Genomic DNA, 22802 nt, shown 5'->3' with positions numbered 1-22802 from the left:
AATGCCAAAATGCATTCGAATACATAAAGAAAGCCTTAATTAAGCCTAACTTGTTGAAATACTCTGATTTCAATAAAGAATTTTGCTTAATTACAGATGCAAGCAAATACGCATACAAAATTATGGGGATAAACAACTCCCAGTTGCATACGCTTCACACCAAAGGTGAAAGCAACAAATCAACAACAGAACAAGAACTAGCAGCAATCCACTGGGCGATGACATATTTTATACAAACGGGGCGTGGCAAACCGCAAAACTTTATATCTCCCACAGTTTAAGAGCTAGAAGCTTCAAATTTGGATAGTTGAGTTACTGGTAACCTCCTCTATCGATGCCCCAAAAATAATTGTCACGCCTCTTTGGGGGCGTGGTATATCGAAAAATACGTAAGCATTTAAATTTCGCATTTACGTTACCGTTAGCTCTTTCTAAGAACTGGCCAAAAATGAGGTGTCTACGGCCACTAGGGGCGTGGCAATCGGCATTTGTAGTATCAAATTGCGACTTTTATATGCTTGAGCTATCTATGTATGTACATGTATATACAAATAGGCTTAAAAGGCATTGATAACACGGAAGGAAACATTTTTATAAAATTTAAAAATAAAATTTAAATATTTAAAAGATATAAAAGAAGCTAAAATAACAAAACTTGCAATTTACAAAAAAGAGTTTTCCGCGGGATTTGAACTCGCACCCAAGCCATGTTTGTCAAAAGAACAAAACAAATTTAAACCGGCGCCTTTGCCGACAGCGCCACCACCTACTGTCAATTACTGTAATTAAAATGAAGACTTATGTACATACATATACATGCATAAATGCGTACATACATATATGAGGGCTATTTAAGAAGAAACAAATTTAAACTTATAAAATTTTTCAATTGGAAAATAGAATAAAATAAGTATCTATTTTATAAAAAACGAAATATGTATGAAAAAAACACACAACATTGAAGGGGCTTTGAACCTCCGCCGCTGTAACATAGTAACTTGCGACGCCTCTATCACCCACGCTATCGTTTTGCTTGACAATCTGGTAGCTAAAATACAATAAGCTAATAACAGAGCGTCATCTGACAAAACTACAATAACAGCTAGAAAATCCAGAAATCAATCGCAATTCTTAGAATGCTAAAAAGCGCGCTTTTGTAATGTAAGCAAACGCTTATGAATCTGCAATAGGTGTGACCGAAAGCTATCAACGAAAATTACCATACATTTATACTCAAAAAGTGCACGATCAATATAATAATTATCGATTACTCGATAAAAATTACCAAAAGCTACAATATAATCAAAAAGCATAATTGTTTTTTACTAAATTTTTTTAAAGCCCAATTAAAATAAAAAAAGAATAAATGCCCCTTTGTAAACATAGCATCATGTATACGGACTGTGAATGAGTATTCCGCAGTCGGTAGCGCCCGACTGCAACGTTCTTACTTGTTTAGAACTTCACTTTGTACTAAACACAAACACTTTTTCTTGTGGACTGCATCGAAGTATTAAAATACTTCATCCGGCTCGAAGGACCATGAACGAATACACTTGACTATGATGGTGTTTAGTTTCGTATTGATCTTTATTCTTCTGAGCCCGGGTTTATATACCCAGACTCATGCATAATTTCAACCCTTGAATCTAATGTATCTATTGCTGAGTGTGTAAGGCTCAGCATTGGGCTATTACATATTCTTATCTTATCGCTGAGTGTGTAAGACTCCGCGTTGGTCTATTAGCTATTCTTATCCTATCGCTGAGTTTGTAGGGCTCAGCACTCGTCTCTTACGTTATCTTGTCGCTAAGGGTCAGAGTCGTATTTTATTTCTAGTTTGACAGTTCACACTTTCACATGTTGTATCTATTTTATGTATGCCGTCTGTCGATTACATAGATTGTATGTTCCCATACTTATCATATTTCAATGTTCATGCATGTTCATGAACACATACTCCAGTGCAAATGGACATCATCACCTTCAAGATGACCTAAATGCATTTCAACTTTGGTGTGTGGCAAACCAGCTGGAGTTAAATTGCTCAAAGTGTATAACAATGACCTTCAGTCGTATCGTTCCTCTAATTGTTGATTATAAAATTAGCAATATTTTATATTTTTTTAGGAATTGTTTTTCTGCATTAATTGATTAGTGGTGATATTGATTCGTCCTCTTTGTTGGGTCGTCTAAACTTTTCAGTTTCGTCCCGAACAACTAGACACTGTCGTCCGCTTCATTTACCGGTGTGCACTAGGGATTATTCTCTGCACAGTGCGTTTCATGTTCTTAGTGTTAATTTTAATAAATATTATCACGTTTTTTCCTTAGAGCTCTCTCTTCCTAACATAAAAAGTTTGCTATTAGCTTATCTTAGGGAAATCACTCACAATGCCCAGGCATAAGCATTGGTATACATTTTCGTTGTCTATGTTGTTTCTCAATTCTATCCTATATTCTATTCTGTGCTCTTCCTTTACTCTTTTCTTTTACTATTTCTTGTTTTATTTTTGATACCCTGAACCCATTGAAAATGGTTTTGTTGAAATGTATGTAACAGGCAGGCGTGGCAGACCCCACAAAGTATATATATTCTTGATTAGGGCGACGAGCTGAGTCGATTCAGCCCTGTCCGTCTGTCTGTCCGTCCGTACGTTTGAACGCGTCGATTTCAGAAGATATAAGAGCTAGAGAAATGTCCGTATATATCACGCGCATATCGAGTTTATCTCTAAAAAACGATAACTCATTCCAATACTTTTTTATCAAAGATCACTTAAAAAATTATATCTCCTACATCTTTCAAGCTAGAGGCTCCAAATTTATAATGTATATTAAGATGAACTTTATACAATTTTGGTTTTTGTTAAAATTTACCACCCCCCCAGTGGCATTGGCGCATGTGCGCGCGGCAATGGCCATTTCACCCATTTGGCGCATGTTGTCCCTCGCCGCTGGAGATGCCTTTCTGCTGGTTGCTGCTGCTCCTTGGACCCTTGGGGATGCTCCGGTGGGGCACTGCAGTCATTCCATGCACTGCTGCTAGGAGATCGGGCCACAGACGTCGTTCGCAATTGGACACCGGTGTCGCGTCTTTGGTGTCGGTACGCTTGTTGGTCGATCCTCTTTCGCGCACAGCTCACAGCGAAGTCGCTGGCCGGTGCGCGGGGATCGGTTGCCAAGCTTTGTCGACACCCAAAGTTACGGAGCCGGTGGAGCCAGTTGCGTGTCAGGCGTCTGCAACCACACTCTCCCAGCAAGCAGCCACATGCTCGACCGCATGCCCCGCGTCTATGGTTTGCCGCCGCTGCCTCTGCCCACGCCGGGCGCTCCTACAAAACTCACCTGTTGAGTTGTAGTCCCCAGTGGCTTTGGCACTCGTGCGGCGGTTCACCTGCCATTAGAAATCCCTCGCCGTCCTCACCGTTGCTGAAGGCGTCCACGATAGCAGCTGCTCTCCCTAGTTCGTGCAGTGTCTTCTTTGCGGCGCTGGAGACCAAATTCTGGATTGTTGTTGAGAGTTGGCCACATCGATGTCGTTCGCAACTGCCACCGGTGTCGAACTTTGACGCCGGCTGGCATTTTGCGGCCACTCCTCATTCGCGCACAGCTCGCAGCAAAGTCGCTGACCAGTGCGCGAGGATTCGGCCAGCAAAACGCCCAAGCACGGCCAACCGGATGAATTCGTCGCGTGGCAGGCATCGATGGTGGCCAGAACTCCCAACGGGCAACCCAACTTATGGCTGCGTGCTCCTTGTCTCCACTCGGACACTTGATGGCATGTGGACGGCGCACTCGAGCGCCGTCGGTCCACTCTGGTATCTCATCCAAATGAAAAACCCCGGCCCGATGCCCACATGCCCATTTTATACCCTATGCTGCCGCGCGCCGCTGCTTGGGCGACAGCACATAACGGGTCCTGTGTCCTACGCTCAGCCCACTCTAGCCTTCGCTGCCTTATGGCTGAATTCCAGGCAGACTACGGTACTGCCCAGATACCGTTTTTCCCACACTCCCATCGGCACACGCATACATAGCCCTTCTAGCCGAACACCCAATGCAAGCTCTTCTGCCGCGTTGCATTGTTGTTGGCATCTCTTTACTAGCGATCGTTTTACATGCCGCCGTGTGTTTTGTTGTTGGCGGTTTTAGTTGTCGCTGTGCGTTTTGTTGTTGGCGGTTTTAGTCGTCGCTGTGCGTTTTGTTGTTGGCGATTTCGTGCGCTAGCGATCGCTGAGCTTGCTCTCGCTCGCTCTTGCTTCGCTGTGGGTGTGGGTGTGCAGCAATTTTCGCCTGGAATGCGTGCGGTTTGTTTTTGTTCCCGCTCTCGCTTAGAAATACATATAATTTCGGCTGGGCGAGCGCTGTTGCTAAGGGCGCCTATACTGCAGGTGGGTACTGCTTGCACTTGCACTGCTTTGTTGTTGTATCTGTGCATAGTGCATTGCACATGCACTGGCAGCTACGTTTTTCAGTGCAGTACTGTACACTGCTTGCTGTCGTGCGCGCGCAGTTCAAACAAATTGTTGTTGCGCACCCAATATACCGTCATTATCCCGATAGCAACTGTAGTTTTCCAGCCACATATGCATTTCCCAGCCGAAATTATGCATTTTGAGCAAAATTTTTGATGTGTTTTTTTTTTCTTCTTTCTGCGCATGAAGCCAATACACTTCGCTGTGTATTCACGCCCTTTTTTTTTTTGAAAAAAAAAAAAAAACTAAACAGCTTTAATGCTCACCAGTGTCTCCTCTCCACGGCTTGAGATCCGCCACATGCACTGTCCTGGTCCGCTTATCGGCCTCCGACCTGATCCGCCAGTTTACCGGCGACACAAAACTGGCCACTATATAGGGGCCTCCATAGCGTGGTGCCAGTTTTGCTGCAAAACACTCTGCGCCATTCGACAAGTGGCGTTCCTTTGCCCACACCGTGTCACCTACGGCCGGCTTCCACTGCCGCCTCCAGTACTTGTTTGCGCCGGTCCGCCGGCACGCACAACTTCCATGCAGCCACATCCTCGTGGCCGGCTTGATGCGGGATGTGTCGATATAAGTTTCCAGACTCTTCCATATAGTCTGGAAACTTATGTGGCGCCTTCTTGATGTCCTGTCGAAGCTTGGTGAGCCAGCGACATCCTGTCCCAGCTGGCATCTCCTTGCTCTTGACCAAACGGCACGCCTCCTCTCCCAGAGGCTGCCGTGAGAGCGCATCTGCTACCACATTCTGCTTGCCCTTCCTGTTGCGAATCTCGAAGTCGTACTGCTGCAACTCCAGTGCCCATCTGGCAATCCTTCCCGTTGGGCTCTCGATCGAATTGAGCCACTTCAGAGCCATATGGTCAGTGACCACTACAAATTTGTAGCCTTCCAGGTATGGCCATGAAGCCACGCCCACGTATTGTCGTAACTCTTTTACGTTTGTGGGTGGCTTCAGTTCGGCGATAGCGGCCACTTTCTCTGGATCCGTGCAGATACTTCAGCTCCTTGAAGAAATCGCACTTGTCGATGTTGATCTTCAAGTTGGCTGCCCGCAGTCGCCGGAACACCTCTCGCAGGTTGTTCATATGCTCCTGCCGCGCTCGGCCGATGACGATGATGTCGTCCAGGTAGGCAAAGCATGGGGCATAATTTCTGGGCCGATAACCTGGTCCAGCGCTCGCTGAAATGTTGCCGGCGCAGAATGGAGTCCAAACGGCATCACTTTCCACTGATAAAGCCCCTTTCCTGGCACCGTGAATGCCGTCAGTGGTCTGCTGGCCTTCTCCATGGGTATCTGCCAATACCCATCCTTCAAATCCAGGCTGCTGATATAGCGCGCCTCTCGCAGTTGATCCAAAATGTGATGCACACGCGGCAACGGGTATGCATCTATAATGGATCTGCTGTTCAGCTGTCGAAAATCCACACATAGCCGCCACTTCCCATTCTTCTTGCGAACCATGACAATCGGCGCGCTATGTGGGCTCTTCGAGGTCTCAATGCAGCCTTTGGCCAGCAGCTCATCCACCTGCAGGTTGATCTCCGCCTGCATTTTTGGATTTTTGGGGGAGTAGCGCTGCTTTATGGGCCTGTTGTCCTGCATCCTGATCCGGTGCTCCGTGATCCTGGTGGTGTCTTTCACATGCTGGAACTTCTCCAGCTCATGCCTCAGAAAAGCATCCACCTCTGGGTCTTTGTGCATAGGCGTTGGCTGCTCCATGTTCGCCTCCACTGGCGTCTTTGGGCTCGCCTCCCCGCTGGCCACAGCCACAGACAGCTTCTCTTCTGACTGTCCGCTCGACTGTGGAATTCTTGGCTTGATCCTCAGCGTCAAGCCACCGCACTGCAGTGTGGTGCCCATGCTGGCCAAGAAATCCCAGCCCAGCACCAGATCGTCGATCACTCCTGGCAGAATCAGCAACGGGATTTGGCTTTGCTGATTCCCCAGGCTGATCGTCGTCTCCAGCTGCGAGTCCACATGACTGCAACTACCGTCCGTTAAGCGTATGCGTCGCCGTGTTGCACGCACCACGCCGAACTGCCTCCACATAGCGTCCAGTGTGCCTGACAAGCTCACTCCGAACTCGTCACCATAACTCAACACTTCATCCTTTTTAAAGTTATATACCCACGCTCGCACCATAGTCACAGTTTCTAATTAAATTTTTATCGCAGGGCCCCACGTTGGGCGCCAGTTGTAACGAGCCTTCGGTTTATCCCGAGTCTAAGCTGGGCTAGTTTCAGCTGACTGTGGACTCGTGCCAACAAATGTATTTGTTAAAGCCCCTGCGATATTAATTAGTCACTTGTGAATTTAGGTTTTATAGCGTAAATATATATTCTCTTGAATAAGTTTGAAATGTACACGTCACTTAAAGTTATGCTGGCTCGCTGGTTGGCTTTAGCGAAGCACACCTACCGAGCGCTGGTTCAACGCACTCCGGCTGGGAGAGTATTGTGCTAAAAACACGCTAGTTTACCGGGACGATTCGGGAAACGCCAGGACTTCGGTCTGTAAGCTCTGGCGGTTCGCTCAGATATGCAGGCCTCTCCTACTATCCCACTCGCTCACAGCACAACACTAACTTCGTTTTCACTCACAAACACTTCTCTTGCGCACGGCTACGTGAACTTACTCAGATGTGCAGGCCTCGCTTAAGCCGCTGATATGCACCGATATGTCCTGATCGGTGCCGCCGATGCTGCTGATGGACTCTTTCGTTGTCGCAAGGATTCCCACTGGATGTCCTTGCTGCTCCCACGATGTCCTTGCTGTCTTTTGAAGTCCTGGGAGTCCTGATTTACCACTCGCGTTGATTTTCAATAATCACTTTTCACTCGCTTAATCGTCACTCAATCCTTTAATCGTCTGACCATCTGAATCCTCTCAATCATCTGAATCCCCGTATGGAGCCGCCGTTGGCCCAGCCACAGGCTCTGTTTCGGGTGATAACGGGGACCGTTCGGCTCTGGAGCGGGGCCTTTCAGCCGCTTGTGCCCATAGAAACGGTAAAGTGGCGTGATCCGGGTGACGCCACTTTCCCGCCAAATTGCGTGGCCGCCTGCCACTGGCCGAAGTACCGTTGGTGCCCTGCGAGTGAAAGTGATCACTACTATCACCCGGCACGAACGGCACCTCGGCTAACGGTCACCGATGATCGGCGTGCGTGCGACGCGAACCCATTGCTGAATCTGTAAGAGCGAAAGAGACCGCTTCTAACAGGACTTTGACCCCCTTTCCAGTGCGAGGGTCGCTCCTACAGTATTCGCGTCGCTGTGTGGAGCAACATGTATATGCACATATATGCATATAAACGCACAGCGAATACGTACGTTCATATACATTAATACGTGCATACCTATATTGCTCCTCACAATGTAAACTTTATGTATTTTAGTCTATGACTTTATTTGAATAAAATACAGAGAGCATTCGCTCCATGACAACCAAACCAATCGGTTCGTTTTATTCTTTATCTTATTACACTATTGCTTATAGTCCATCTACTAGCAATATCCATCTCCAGAAGAAACCATACGTCTTTAATATCCCTAGACTTTGAAAAAGCTTTTGACAAAATCGGACTACTTGACCAATTCATGGAATGGAAAACGGGACCCAAAATACTAAACTACATATAAAGTGACGAACAGAAAAATTATTGTACGAATAAACACCAACATCTCCCCCTTCCACTCCATCGACAACGGCATCCCAGTGATCCTTTTTGTAATAGCTTACAACAAACTCGCCGAAAACCTCACCAAAATACATCCAAATATCAGCCTAAGCGCCTATGGAGACAACTTTAATATAATACTTAATCTAACAAACAGAACAAACAAAAATATAAACATAAACCCAATCCTCAGAACCATACTTAACTGGGCCGAATACTCAGGCGCCCATCCTTATTATCAACAGGAAGCATACATATCCAGAATGTCGCATCATTAAAAATACTTGGACTTCACTTTAACAACAAATACAGATGGAACAAACACACAGAACAACTCACGCACTCCCTTCAGCAAGCAATTTATATAATAATATGTCTCGCAAGTCGTAAACTCAGCTGTAACACATCTACACTTATAAATGTCACAAAAGCAATACAAAACTCCAAGGCAGACTACGGTCTTCCCATCTATGGACACTGCACAAAAACTACTTTGCGACCTATAAAGTCAAAAATCAACACAGCCCTCAAAACCACCCCTCCCAAACCAAAGCCAGAGTCCCCCATCAGAAGACAGACGCGAACTACTAACAGCCACCCTAGTAAAAGCCCTAATCACAGCAAAAAATTCTCCACTAAAGGTGTATGAGATATAATTAAATAACTAGCTTTGATAAGGTTTTTATCCGATGATAATAATAAAACATCGGGAATGGTTATCGATTTTTAGAGAAAAACTCGATATGCGCGTAGTATACATGGACCTAGGAAACAAAATTTGAAGTCTCTAGCTCTTAGCTCTGAGAACGACGCGTTCAAACATACTGACAGACGGACGGACGGACAGGGTTAAATCGACTCAGCTCGTCATCCTTATTAAGAATATCTCCATTTTCAATGGGTTCAAAGTTTAATAATAATCACAAAATTAAAATCATCTTTCAAGTTAGTCAAAAGCTTCAAAAGTCACCGAAATTATTCTTTAATAACAAAATTATATACATATTACTATTGTTGAGTAAATTTTAAAATGAAATAATTTTCATATAAAATAAAAAATTATTCTAATTCAGTATTTCCTTAACAATATATACATACATATTTGAGGAACCTTTGTTATTATTATCAATAACAAACCGCTTCTCTGATTTACGACATGCCGGAAGCAATTGGCGCCCAGTACTCAACAATCTTGCAGATGAGGATGTTTCTTTCGCTTTGATGTCTGCAATCATCGATGTTGGTCGTTTTTTATTACGCGGAGGTGCATGTGGATAACTTTTGGACTCATCTCCATAAATATTAATTCCATAGCCTATACTGTGATGTATTAAATAGATATATTGTTAATTATACTCCCATTTAGGATTAGTGCATAAGATATATACATATTTTGGTGCTTAGAACTAATTATAAAGTATTGTGACTTGTATTATACCTCTATAATTCATGTCTGGAGAATAATTGTAATTGTTATAATTGTAACTAGTTACACTATATTTGAGCTCTTGTAATATATATGTTACGCCTTTATTTCATACTTCCTTTTCATAGTTTCAATAGTATAACTGACAATATTTGGCTGAGGATTAGGAAATTGCTGGCCGGATAAAATACCCCCATCGGGTTAGTGATACTATTGAACAAATTTGCTGTACTCTTTGTAGGCTACTTAATTAAAGTTTGATTGACCATCAATTTATCTATATCTTTTGAAAATAAAATAAAATTTAAAAGACGTGTAGATAACATTTATTGTTGCAATTAATGTCAAATTATTCTTGCATTTACGTCTTGCAATAGCAATATCTTGTAGTAGACCACGAAATTAGCCATTCTTGAATAGCAATGTTGTCGGAAAGTGTGTTGCTTACAACAATATAAAGCGGAAGATATTGTGATCTAAAAAGGATGAGTCTGCTCAAACAACTTCTGTAATGAAGCGAGCGGAAGGGTCAGTTCCGCTGGCTAATCGGGCTTAGAATGTATAATTAAAACCAAGTAAGAAAGCTCTAGTCGAGACTGCTCGACTACGAGATCCCCTGAACCCTTCGAGGAACTGATATATCAATAATAAATCGCACACACACACACGCATAGAAACAAACACAAGCACACACACATGCACATACACAGGCGATTGCGCTTGGGTTGCGCTGCAGTGTTAGCAATATTATATTTTTAGACGTATGATATTAACGCAACTTTCAGAACGTAATCATATTGTTTAAATGTGTATATGTTCCAAAGCCTTAGTCTTTTTAATTTTTATTAGGCCTTTTACAAATATGATGGTGAGAGGGTTGATATAGGGGTGGCGGATAAATTTTAACGCGAAATTGTATAAAATACATCTTAATATATATTTTAAATTTCGAGAATCTAGCTCTAAAGATGTAGGAGATATACTTTTCTAACTGATTATCGATAATGATTTTATCGATAAAAATATCGGAATGAGTAACCGTTTTTATACCCTGAGCCCATTGAAAATGGGAAATCAGGGTATAATTGTTTTGTTAAAGTTATGTAACAGGCAGAAGGAGACGTGGCAGACCCCACAAAGTATATATATTCTTGATCAGAGCGACAAGCTGAGTCGATTTGAGCTGAGTCGTATGTATGAACGCGTCGATCTCAGAAGAGATCGGTCCGTGTATATCACGCGCATATCAAGTTTATCACTAAAAATCGATAACTACTCCCGATATTTTATTATCGATTAAAAACCTTATCGAAAGCTAGTTATTTAATTATATCACTAACCAGAGAACACATAGACCGGACACGTAGTGCAAAGCGTTTTGCACACTTATTTTCGAGCATTGGTTCCCAAACCGTTCGTATTTGCTCGGCTCCTCACTTTTTATACCCTGAACCTGAAAGTATGTAACAGGCAGAAGAAGGCGTGGCAGACCCCACAAAGTATATATATTCTTGATCAGGACGACAAGCTGAGTCGATTTGGCCCTGTCCGTCTGTCTGTCCGTCCGTCCGTCCGTATGTATGAACGCGTCGATTTCAGAAGATATAAGAGCTAGAGACTTCAACTTTTTTTTTAAATGTCCGTATATATCTCGCGCAGATCGAGTTTATCACGAAAAAACGATAACTCATTCCGATATTTTTTTATCGATAAAAAACCTTATCGAAGATCACTTAAATAATTATATCTCCCACATCTTTCAAGCTAGAGTCTCCAAATTTAAAATGTATATTAAGATGAATTTTATACAATTTCGGTTTTTGTTAAAATTTACCCCCACACCTAAATCCACCCCCTCACCCTCATCTTTGTAAAAGTCGTATATCAAATACTAGAGACTTGAGCTTCGGTATACACATACATTTTAACATTATGATTACGTTCTGAAAGTTTCATTACGATCGTACGTCTAGAAATTAAATTATTCAACAAATAAGTTTTCATTATATTGCCAACACTGCAGCGCATCCCAAGCGCAATCGCCTGTATATGTGAGTGTGTGTATATGCGTGTGTTTGTTTGTATGCGTGTGTGTGTGTGTGTGCGTGTGTGTTTGCTAATTATTATTGAAATATCAGTTGCTTGTTGGGTTCAGGGGATCTCGTAGTCGAGCAGTCTCGACTAGAGCTTTCTTTCTTGTTAGGCTTGTGCTACTAAAATATGGGAACACAAAATCATTTCTCTTCATGCGCTCGACCGAGATGGTCGATTGTTAAACAAAAGATCCCTCTATGCTAAATGTTTCCCTTGCTCTCTCTCACTCTCGATGCTCTCTGCTCTCTCAAATGTGTATATGTGTGTATGCATGTGAGCACAAGCAGCAGCTCTGAGCTGCCAGCTCACGAAAATTGAAATTTCTTCGCAGCAAGAACCCATGCCTTCCCTTCTGTGTGAAGAGTATACCGAACTTATCAAACCGTTTGCCAAGCTCGTACAAAATATGTATATGTGTTTTCGATTTTAATTGTGGAAAGGGTATGAAAGCGTTGGTGCTCATAGTGAAAATGCTTTCGCGACGAGCCTGCACGCACACACTCTCCCTTGCTACATGTACTATGAGCATTTATATGCCTGTGTGCGAAGCTCTTGCTGCTAGTAGCAATTTTAAATCCCAGCATTTGCATTTGGTTGATCTTGTGAAGTGCTCACATACATATGTATGTATGTATGTATGTATGTATATACATTTGATTGTGTGTGTATGAATGGGATCTGAATCGAACAATTATGGGATATCACTTGTAGAAGCATTTGTATGCCTATGTGCTTTTACATGTGCGTGTATGTATGTGCCTGTGTGTATGCATGGGACGTGAACATTGGTGTGTATGTGTGTATGCATGGGACAAGAACATTGGCTGCCTACCTCAACTAAGAATTGTTTGAATGATTTTGGGTTCGAATTGAAGAGGCGCGCTTATACATACATACATATGTATGTATTTATGTAAGTAGCTGATTAACTAAAGTGACAAGACTTACGTGTATTTTATATAATTTCGATTTTTGTTATAATTTACCCCTCATCCCAAAATTCACCCCCTCACCCTCACTTTTGTAAAAGTGAATTTCAAGTACTAGAGACTTTGCTTTAGAATGTACATACATTTAAACATTATGTTTACGTTCTGAAAGTTTCATTAAGATCGTACGTCTAGAAATTAAATTATTCAACAAATAAAGTCGTATTATATTGCCCACACTGCAGCGCAGCCCAAGCGCAGTCGCTGCTTACTGCGCAGTTAGTAGAGCGCGTTCTTATAAGTGCGTGTGTATGTATGTGTGCCTAAAGAAAGTGTAGAGTGAGTAGAATATCAGATTGGAGGGTTCAGGGTATCTCCTAGTCGAGCGGTCTTGATTAAAGTTTTCTTACTTGTTTAGTGATAAACTTGATGTGCGCGCGCAATATACGCAATTTGAAGTCTCTAGCTCTTATATCTTCTGAGATCGACGCGTTCATACATACGGACAGATGGACGGACTGGGCCAGGGTCTCAGTTTGTCGCCCTGATCAAGAAAATATATACTTTGTGGTTGTTTGTGATTTCCCATTTTCAATGGGTTCAGGGTATAAATACATAGGGATGCAAGCATATACACGCATTGGCTGCATTGTGGGCTTACTATAGAAATTTAATTGCTTAGTAACTTTTCTTCTTAATAAGCTACGCTCAAAAAACTTTCTTGTCGGTCTCATAACATTAAACTAAGTGTATATGCCAAAGCATAAATTACCAAAAAAAAAAAAAAAAAAAAAAAAAACGAAATTATATAAAATACATATATAACTTGCTTCGATAAGGTTTTTAGCCGATTATAAAACATCGGGAATGGTTATCGATTTTTAGAGAAAAACGATATGCGCGTGGTATACACGGGCCTAGGAAACAAAATTTGAAGTCTCTAGCTCTTAGCTCTGAGAACGACGCGTTCAAACATACTGACAGACGGACGGACGGACAGGGCTAAATCGACTCAGCTCGTCATCCTTATTAAGAATATCTCAATTTTCAATGGGTTCAAAGTTTAATAATAATCACAAAATTAAAATCATCTTTCAAGTTAGTCAAAAGCTTCAAAAGTCACCGAAATTATTCTTTAATAACAAAATTATATACATATTACTATTGTTGAGTAAATTTTAAAATGAAATAATTTTCATATAAAATAAAAAATTATTCTAATTCAGTATTTCCTTAACAATATATACATACATATTTGAGGAACCTTTGTTATTATTATCAATAACAAACCGCTTCTCTGATTTACGACATGCCGGAAGCAATTGGCGCCCAGTACTCAACAATCTTGCAGATGAGGATGTTTCTTTCGCTTTGATGTCTGCAATCATCGATGTTGGTCGTTTTTTATTACGCGGAGGTGCATGTGGATAACTTTTGGACTCATCTCCATAAATATTAATTCCATAGCCTATACTGTGATGTATTAAATAGATATATTGTTAATTATACTCCCATTTAGGATTAGTGCATAAGATATATACATATTTTGGTGCTTAGAACTAATTATGAGTATTATGACATGTATTATACCTCTATAATATACACTTGCCAGAAAAACTATGCGTACAGGCCTAACGTGCGACTTTGATAGAGAATAAATATGATAAATATTAGTATTGTTATCAATATTATATTTTTTAGCGAAAACCTATTTAATAACACACATTTATCAACAATTTTTTTTAAATAATATTGAACAGTTTTTTTTTTTTATATTTTAAATAAGAAAAAACAACGAAAATTCACTTAGAAAAAGTATGCGTACAAACAAAAAAACAAGTCCAAAAATAACTTTTTTTCAATGAAAATTTGAAAATTAATATGAGGTTGGATACCCCTTTCACTTCTTGATCTCTTCCAACCGTTTTGGCATCGATGCCACCAATTTCCGGGTGAAATCAGCCGGAATTTCGAGCCACTCCTCCATCAGAACCGATTTGAGGAAACTCATCGTGAAATTACGCGATGAAGGGAAATCTTTTAGGGAAATTGGCGAAATTGTTGGTAGAACGCAGTCTTCTGTCCAAAGGGTAGTCAATAACATTAATTTGACTGGCTCAGTACAGTCAAAGCCACGCTCTGGGAGGCCCTCAAAGCTGACCGAGAGAGAGAAGAGGGACGTGCTGAAGACGGTGCGGCTAAGCCCCGCATTAACTGCAGCCAAGATTAATCAGGAAGTTAAAGGGAAATACAAAAAAGAGCTCCACGAAGACACCGTAAGAAAATTTTTAAAGAAAAATGAATTAAATGCCCGTGTTGCTCAAAGGAAGCCACTTATCTCTGAAGCAAATAAAATCAAACGGATGGATTTCGCCAGAAAATACTTGGAAGTCAATCTTAGAACTAATTATAAAGTATTGTGACTTGTATTATACCTCTATAATTCATATCTGAAGAATTATAATTGTAACCATAGTAACTATATTAAAGCTCTTTTAATAAATATGTAATGTGGCATGAGAGGCGCTATCGAGCGGTGTGGCATCCTGGTTGCAAGATAGCAACAGGGTGGATGAAAGAAGACGTGCTGTTAAGAAGACATTAGAAGAAGAAAGACGTACACGCTGTCACAAATACTCAATCTAATTAATAAATACACAATTATATACAAAATAATTGTTACGCAAATACTCAATCTAATTAATAAATACACAATTATATACAAAATAATTGTTACGCAAATAAGAAGTCATTAGAAGAAGAAAGACGTACACGCTGTCACAAATACTCAATCTAATTAATAAATACACAAATATATACAAAATAATTGTTACATGGGGGCTCAACCGCTGAACTGACTAAAAGAGTACGAGTAATTGTTAAATGGACGCTCAACCGATGAACAGCTGAACGGATGAATAAAGGGTTTTAACGAAGAAAATGCAGCGCTCAATCAAGAAGAAAGTCGGAAAAAATCAAATGCAACATCGAATGGAAGTGGAAGCAATGAATCGGCCTTTTGCGGCAAATGACGAAATTGACACGCAGCAGCAGAAAAGTGCAAGAGAGACAGCAGTAATAGGCACAAGTGGCACGTTAAAAAACTCAGACCAAATGCGACATACAGGCGCCGAAGAAGAAAATTCTGGATTAGGTGCGCTGATCAGAATGCTAACGACGAAATTTGAAGAGATTGAAAACAATCGAATAAATATATTGGTCGATAGTATTGGAAAAGTGGTACCAGACTATGATGGAATATCGATACCAATTCGGCAGTGGCTGCAAAACTTTGAAGAAAATGCAGATGCTTATCAGCTGACTGAACGACATAAATATGTTAATGCACGCAATAAGATGACAGGCACGGCAAAATTATTTTTGGAAAACATTAAAGTTGCTAATTATGATGATTTGTGTATGGAATTGATAGAGGAGTTTGATCAACAGCTGAGCAGTGCAGAAATACACAAACGTTTAAGAAGTCGTAAATAGAGGCAATCTGAAAATTTTCATGATTATGTGTTAGAAATGCGTAAAATCGCTGCACTAGGCAAAATCGAAGAAGAATCAATTATAAGCTCCATAGTGGATGGACTAGAAATGCGATATGATTTGAAATGTCCATTATACAGTTCAATGTTGTTCAAGCAATTGAAGAAGTGTTATGACTTAATAAATGCAGTGGCCAAAAAGAGCCGTAATAAACACCGTTATGATGTGTCGACCAGTGATTAAGCCAAATTAAACGACAGAATTAAAAAAATGCATTGCTTCAATTGTGGATCAACGCATCATAAAAAAGCCGATTGCCAGACAGGTATTAAATGCTTCAAATAAGGTGGATTCGGACATGTATCGAAGGAATGTTCGGGAGAGATGAAAACAGTAAACGTAGTCGTTAAAACATACAACGACAACCGAATGAAGGAAATGCAAATTGAAGACAGAAAATTCAGATGTTTGATAGATACGGGCGCCGACGTATCAATAATGACGCGAGGAAAATACGAAGAACTTTTTCAAGATCGTCCGCTTCAGAAACGTTGCCCTAAACTATTTGGACTGGGAAATGTTGCTACGGAGGTACTAGGTGATGTTACTGCCAAGGTCGAGGTGGATGGATTTAGTACAGAACATAAATTTTTGGTTGTACCTAATTTCAAATTGCAAGTCGATATTCTAATTGGCTATGATTTTCTGCAGAAATTCTCAGTCATATCAGGGGTAAACTTCTACAGAAAATAAAGAAATAGAGAGCAGCGCTGATGACTACAATATTCTAAATGTGATCAGCTCCAAAAACGAAATAGATGTCGAACAAAGATATGAGAAACAGCTGGCGGAGAAGAAACAAAAGCTGGCTTGCACGGTACAAAAGCTGGATGCGCGTGAGCTAGAATTTAATGCCAAAACTGACGAATGTAAACATCTGCAAGACAAGCTGGAGAACTACAAGGAAATGCTGAAGCAGCTGAAGGAACAGAGCGTTAAGGCCGACACCAATCTCGAGAAGCAGAGACAACAGCTAACAGAAAGCTAAGAGCAAAAGCTTTCAGAGCTGCGACAGAAGCTGCGCGAATCGCAGGACACCCACCGTCGCATGACGTTCGAGCTGCAGAATATACGCACGGAGCTGGATGAGTCAATTAGTTCGGGTAAATCAAACCAAGAAGCTAAAAATGTGACAGAGCGTAGCATTGAGGACATACTTCAGCGTCTCAACTGTGAGATTAGCGCAAATAACGAGCTGCGTGCAGCCAAATCTTCGCTGGATCCTACATCAAAAAGCTATAAATACATATTTTCAGTCGTAGATGGACTTTCCAAATATGTTTGGCTATATCCTACAAAGTCAACAGGTGCAGTGGAAGTTATCAAACATTTGAATTCTTGGGTAGAAATTTTCGGAAATCCACAACGCATAATAAGCGATAGAGGCGCCGCATTCACATCAAAACAATTTAAGGAGTTCTGTACAAACCGAAAGATAAATCACATCGAGACAACTACAGAGGCAAGAGGAAATAGTCAAATAAAACGAGTTGATCGAGTCATAATATCTGTTCTTGCCAAGATGTCAGCAGCAGAAACATCTAAATGGTATAAATATACATCACAGGTGCAGCGGTGCTTAAATTCCAATATGCATTCGTCAACACAGTTTACACCATTTGAAATCATGTTTGGAGTAAAAATGAGAAACGAGATAGACCCCGAATTGAAAAAAATCTTAGAAGAGGAAATACTGGTATCACTACAAGATGATCGCAACCGTATAAGAGCAGAAGCAAGACAGCAAATACAAGAAGCACAAGCCAAATATAAGCGCAATTTTGACAAAAAACGAAAGGGACCACACGGCTATCAGTTGGGAGACCTACTAGCCATTATTTATTTATTTATTTATTTCTTAAAGCTATTGACAAAAACGAGAGTCAAATTAAATTTAAAAAAGAAAAAGCCTAAACAAAGTACAGGATATCAATAGTAACACCGACCCGATGGGGGTATTTTATTTTCCAGTCCGGCCAGCTATGCCCACGTCTCACAGCCGAATATGGTCAGTGAAACTAATGATGCTATAAAAAGAAGTGTTAGTAGGAAAACTTCGAAAAAAATATTAAATGTAAAATAATAAATATTTCTTAAAAATAAAAAATAAAAACAAATATATTAAAAAAAAAAAAAAGAAAGAAAAAAATGTGATAAATAAGAATTAGTACAGAAAAAGAAAAAGTAAGGTTTTAAAAGAAATTGCAAGAAAAGTTAATAATAAAAAAATAAATAAATAGATAAGAAATAGTAAAAAGAAAAGAGTAAAGGAAAAGCACAGAATAGAATGTAGGATAGAATTGAGAAATCATTACACAACATTGACAACGAAAATGTATACCAATGCTTATGCCTGGGCATTGTGAGTGATTTCCCTAATGAGCTAATAGCAAACTTTTTAATTTAGGAAGAGAGAGCTCTAAGGAAAAAACGTGATAATATTTATTAAAATTAACACTAAGAACATGAAACGCACTGTGCAAAGAATAATCCCTAGTGCACACCGGTAAATGAAGCGGACGATAGTGTCTAGTTGTTCGGGACGGAACCGAAAAGTTTAGACGACCCAACAAAGAGGACGAATCAATATCACCAATAATCAATTTATGCAGAAAAACAATTCCTAAGATTGTTCTGCGATTGGTTAGCGATGGAAGATCAATAAGCCTACTATGATAGGACGGTAATCGTAAATTACTGTCCCATCGAAGATCCCTTAAGGCAAAGAGAAGAAACTGTTTTTGGACCGATTCAATGCGATCCTGATGCAGTTTATGCTGCGGAGACCAAACAACAGAGCAATACTCTAAGATGGGACGCACAAGCGACGTAAATAAGCGCTTGGTGATAAAAGGATCTTTAAATTCCTTGGACCAACGTTTAATAAAGCCAAGCACACTTTTGGCTTCATTAATAATGGTAGAAATATGAAGATTAAAATTTAGTTTACAATCGAAAGAAACACCAAGATCTTTGATTGTGTGGATGCGTCGTAAGGAAATATTGCTAATTTTATAATCAACAATTAGAGGAAGGGTACGACTGAAGGTCATTGTCATACACTTTGAGCAATTTAAGTCAAGCTGGTTTGCCACACACCAAAGTTGAAATGCATTTAGGTCATCTTGAAGGTGATGATGTCTAGTTGCACTGGAGTATGGAAGGCAAAGTTTTACATCGTCAGCATACATAAATATAGTAGAATACGAGATACAACTAGGAAGGTCATTTATAAAAAGGGAAAAGAGAAATGAACCCAAATGGCTACCCTGAGGTACACCAGACGAAACAAAGATAACTTTAGACATAGCTGTTCTGAGCAGGACTCTTTGGGTTCTACCAATTAAATAGGATGAAATCCAAGATACAAGTCTAGGCGAAAATCCTAAGCGTTCAAGCTTAAGAAGTAGTATGTGATGATGTACTGAGTCAAATGCTTTACTGAAGTCAGTATAAATAACATCCGTTTGAATTTTTTTAGAAAAACCATCATTGACAAGCGAAGTGAATTCAAGTACATTAGTGGACGTTGATCGATTTTGAACAAAACCATATTGAGATGGTTGAATAATCGATTTGCAAAAATGCTGCAAGGCCGATGTTATAATTTTCTCAAATAACTTCGGAATGACAGATAATTTCGCAATGCCTCTATAGTTGGAAATATCAGATCTTCCACCTTTTTTGTATAAGGGAATGATGAAAGATTCTTTCCATATTGAAGGGAACACAGCAGTATCCAAGGACAAGTTAAACAATTTTAGTAATTGTGACTGAAGAGAAACACTGCACTCTTTAATCACACAACTAGGAATATTATCGGCACCGGGAGAGAAAGATGATTTCAACGTCCTAATGGCCGCAGCCAGAGAGGCTGCAGTAACTTTGGGAATATTTATAGACCCATATTCAGAAAGAGGATATGGATATGAGTTGTTGTAGAGATTAGCAGAAGAATAAGTTGATTGAAAAAAATCAGCAAATAGATCAGAGGAATCCTGGTCATTGCAAGTTTTTTCACCATCAAGGGCAAATGAGGACGGCAAACCAGAAGATTTACGCTTCAAATTTACAAATGAATAAAATTGCTTGGGATCACGAGCAAACTGACATTTGCAACGTATAAGATAATTCTCATAACAGCTAGAATTTAAAAGATTGAAGTTTGACTTGGCAATGGAATATTTGGACCAATCAACACTTGAACCAGACTTTTTATAATTTTTAAAACATTTAGTTTTAATGTTTCTCAAGTTCAAAAGAGTCTTGGTAAACCAAGGTGGCTTATTTGAAACTGGCGAAATACGGCAGAGAGGGACACAAACATCCAGAATAGAGTATAAGGTAGAGTAAAAAAACGATGCTGCCAAATTAATATCATTCGACTCATATAAAGTAGACCAGTCTGTTGAATTAATTAATTCATTAAGCAAAACATAATCGCATTTACGATAACAACGACATGGATAAGAAGGCAAAGGAGTATAATTGGGATGATTATCGACAGCTAATAATACTTCTAAAGTGGGGTGATGTATATCCTCAGGTATACAGAATGGAGTCGTTCTCACGACATTTAAGAGCGAATCGTGATTAGTAAACACCAAATCAAGTGTGCGATTTAGGTGATTAGAAATAGAGTTAATCTGAAACAGAGACAGGTTAAACAATTCATCAAAAAGATAGTGATCAATTGTCGGAATTAAGTAATTTGTATTACAAGTTGCTAACCAAGAAGTGTTGGGAATGTTAAAATCCCCCAACACAAGAAGCAAGTCTGTATCATTCACATGCTCATAAACCTCTTTAATACAATAAATGTGATGAGCATAAACTTGTAAATCAGAAGAGGGAGGGATATAAGAACATGTGATAACCAGTGAGCGCGATGGGAGAGTTAATTTAACCCCTAAAATCTCCGCATCATGAAGGGACGAAAAGGTAAACACATCAGAGAGGATACTGGATTTAACCGCAATTAGCACTCCACCCCCTCTGCGCATTGAACGATCAAGTCTAAAAATAGTGAAATTATTTGAAAGTATTTCACTATTATGAATATTATTACTTAGCCACGTTTCAGTAAATGCAATAATATCATATTGTACACTAAAACTGTGTAAGAATAAACTATTAAGTTTAGAATTCAAGCCGCGTACATTTTGATAAAGCAGAGACAGCTGAGAAGAAGATAGGAAAGAATTTAGTTTTTTGGTACAGTGTTAGATGACGATTGCACCGAAGGTAGATTTACAGCAGTAGGAGTAGATCTATTACGATTTTTAGGTCTAAATTCATGAACTACCACATGAGGTGGCCAGAAGTTTGGATCACATAAAGTTTTAAAATGTTCTATCGGCACATTTATTTTAAAAGAGGCAATTTCGCGCGGAGCTGCGAAGCTAAACTTCGATATAAAAACCTTAGCCGAAGTCTTGCTTGCTATAAAAGCAGATACTGCCTCACAGGTCGTATCTGATGAAAGCCTAGATAAGAAAACTTGCTTTCGAGGAGAGACGACTGATAAGGATATGCCGGGAGTGGCTGAATTATTAACACTCGTGGCTTGAACAGCAATTGGAGAAGACTCCAATTTTTGAACAGAAACCTGAGTATTAATAGCAGCCTCAACAGAAGAACCAATAGCTTCAGGAACAGGTGATATAGGATCGAGCGAATTAGGAGCGGATGACAAAACTGAAGCGCAAGGTGAGGGAGGGGCAAGCGAATTAGGTGACGGTGTTGGTACAGAGGGAGGTACCAACAACGATAAAGACTCCAAATGAGATATGTAGGGGACTCTCGAAATTAAACTGGGTTAGTATTTCTTCAGCAGCAGCCATATCACTGGATAACTGCTTAGAAATCTTTTTCAGTTTTAAAAACTGAGCCCTTACAGCGCTGTACATTTTAGAAAAGTTGATCTGTCTTTCTAAACAAATCGGACAAGACCAGCGTACACCCCCACTACCAATTTTTACCGTGGACATAATTTTGTCGTAATCACGACCAGTGAGACCTGCACATTTAATATGCATCATATTATCGCACAACCAGCAATTGACAAATTGCGCTTGTGCAGAGTCCACTGCCTGCCTGAACGTACAAGATTTTTTGCAACAGCTCATATTGGCAATTGGGATTACAGTAGAAATTAAAGAAAAGCAACAGAAATAAAAACAAAGAGAGTAAAATATGCTGACAGAGCGAGTCCAACAACAACCAGCCGTTGAAAGAGCAGAACGAATGATTTTGTTGAGAGAGATAATCAACAACAAAAACAGCCGTTACAGAGCGTAACGAAAGAAACACAGAGAGTTATTTGCACAGCACGACGACCGAAATCGAGAGAGCAAGTAAGCTCACACGCACACTAACAAACGTGTAAAGAGTAAAGTCAGGGAGCAAAGTGCAAACTAAATGTAAATACGACGCTGCACCAAACTTCAACAAGATTAAAAAACAATTTTAAAAGAAAACACAGCAAACCACGGATCAAACCTTGCACAGGAATATTTAAACAAAACCGACCGCAGTTGTGTGAACAATTAATAAAAATGATTGATTGAAAAATCAGGCAAATTTGCGGAGCAGAAAACAAAAGCGACCGTACACTCTCACTGAGAACTACTCT

At 40.1% G+C, this 22802-nt stretch overlaps 1 long non-coding RNA gene across 1 annotated transcript in view; it reads left to right on the top strand.

Moving 5' to 3' along the window:
• The window catches only part of LOC149090895 (uncharacterized), a 130945-nt gene extending 110961 nt beyond the window's left edge, over positions 1 to 19984 (top strand). The window contains exon 2 of the long non-coding RNA XR_016197478.1: positions 19339 to 19984. This is a non-coding gene — a long non-coding RNA (uncharacterized LOC149090895). The remainder of the gene's footprint in view (positions 1 to 19338) is intronic.
• Positions 19985 to 22802: the final 2818 nt, after the last annotated feature.

The sequence above is a fragment of the Drosophila navojoa genome, chromosome X (assembly GCF_054131105.1).
Source record: "Drosophila navojoa isolate 15081-1374.11 chromosome X, UAZ_NAV_1.0, whole genome shotgun sequence".
Taxonomy (NCBI): domain Eukaryota; kingdom Metazoa; phylum Arthropoda; class Insecta; order Diptera; family Drosophilidae; genus Drosophila; species Drosophila navojoa.
This window is presented reverse-complemented; position numbering and strand designations above follow the sequence as displayed.